The sequence below is a fragment of the Cupressus sempervirens genome, chromosome 4 (assembly GCF_028749045.1).
Source record: "Cupressus sempervirens isolate cs-2001-9-10 chromosome 4, ASM2874904v1, whole genome shotgun sequence".
In the NCBI taxonomy this organism is placed as follows: domain Eukaryota; kingdom Viridiplantae; phylum Streptophyta; class Pinopsida; order Cupressales; family Cupressaceae; genus Cupressus; species Cupressus sempervirens.
Window position 1 is genome coordinate 329,648,247 of NC_143121.1, and position 2,017 is coordinate 329,650,263.

Sequence of the window (2,017 nt, forward strand, 5' to 3'; positions counted from 1 at the left end):
TTGAATAATTAAATTCAATAATTAAAATGAGGACATTATTAAATTAAAAACATTTTAATCCTTTGTACATTAGCTAAAAAAAGTAATTTTAATTTAATTAAAGTATGAACACTTATAATTAAATTAAACTTAACTAATAGGTTTAATATAGCTAATTTGAGTCGATACTTAGGAATTAAACAAATAGTGTGATTAATGCAGATTAGGGTTTTTTTGCATTTGACACTTAGGTCGAGTAGAGCTTATCAGAATCAAAATTGCCTAGTAAAATAGGACTTAGGAATGATTGAATATACGAGAATTGGTTTAGCATGGCAATGTGCTAATTTTGGGGTATTACATCCATCAAGCTGATGCTAGTTGAGGAGTAACACATACATCCTTGTTGCTGATTGGGATCTCTATAAACTTAGATAGGATGGCCCTGAACTCATCCCTTGAAAGTGTCTCTTTTTCCAATAAGATCTCCACAATCTTATCCATTACTACCCGATTACTCCTAATGTGACTTTTAGCCACCTCATATGCATTATATGAAATGCCTCTCATTGCTCTATCAATGTCTTCTACTAGCTTCTTAGGCATGGAACTCCTTGCCATCATGCGCAAAAAAAATCACCACTTTGGACTATAGGGTCCAACAGAGCCCATGGACCAATTTTAGACATTCTGAACCTCTTAACCATCTATAAGTTATAGAAAAACATTCTAAGTTTCCCATTTGATGCCTCACTTATAGAATTTTTCAAATAGAAAGGTTAAAATTAGAGTTGACCTATGTTATCACAAATGAGAAATGAGAAACAAAATCCTAATGACAACACAATGAGAAATGAAATATTTAGAAGTTACGTATATACGTACATACATATAGATAGATATATATATAATTTTATAATACATAGATAGATAGATATAGTTTCATATTTTTAAAAAATTAGTTCTAGAATTAATGATTAACAAAATTCATCTCCATATTTTATGTGCATTTGGGAATGTTTCACAATCTTCACTTAGAGAAAAATACCTATTTTTCCATTTGTGTTGCCTACCACAAGTCATTGACAACACTTGATGTGACCTTAAGTTCACCAAATATGACTTCTTCTATAGCTTTTCCACCAAGATGTCCCACAATCCAAGCAAAGAATTACTTCTTGGTAATGAGACTCGAGTCATCTCCAGGAAAAAATCATGTAAGACCATGTGCTTGTCCTCGAGGTACAAGAGTAACTTGTTGAGCTGGATTTCATCCAGGGGTCATGGTGTTGACCTTGTAACAGTTACCAAAACAAGATTATGTTTCCTTTGAAACACACATTGATATCATATATTATTGCAAATCAGACTTCCAACTTGTGGTCCATACATATGTGAAGGTTCTACATAAAAGCATATAATAAAGTACCAATAGATGTTTAGTTTTGTGTACTTAAACACAAATTGCATGTCCAACTCCATAGTAAGGCACCAAAATCTTACTATTTCCATCATTCATATGCCCTCCAAACCAACCACAATCCTATCTATTGCATCATCTATTTCCTTACTTGATATGTATAGAATTGCTTCTTCATTCAAGAGGTTTGCAAGATCAGCACCACTAAACTTGAGTGTTCTCATGGAAACAACATCAAGTAAGACATATTTTCCAAACTTCTTCTTTCTTGCATGAACCTTAAGAATGACTTTGAGACCATTTATATTAGGAAAATATATAATGACTTGTATGTGATAAGTAGATGATTTTCAACATTAGCATCATCATCTCCAGCTTCTCAACTATTTTGATAGTATTGAATGTCGTTGGAACAACTACATTTTTTAAGGAATCCTATCTTTCTAGAAAATAACCATCTAGACAGAAAAAATGAATTACTCATTTCATTGAAGAATCCTATATTGAGAACTAAATTCAAATCCACTCATCTAAAAAGATGTGCAAATTGGTGAATGCAACAATAAAGGAACATAAAAGACTTGCCCTATATTCTAAAATAACTTGTCTGTCATTAAA

At 31.8% G+C, this 2,017-nt stretch overlaps 1 pseudogene; it reads right to left on the reverse strand.

Annotated features, from left to right (window-relative positions):
• Nucleotides 1-345: 345 nt before the first annotated feature.
• On the reverse strand, nucleotides 346-1,623 carry LOC149561365 (ATP-dependent zinc metalloprotease FTSH 2, chloroplastic-like; annotated as a pseudogene).
• Nucleotides 1,624-2,017: the final 394 nt, after the last annotated feature.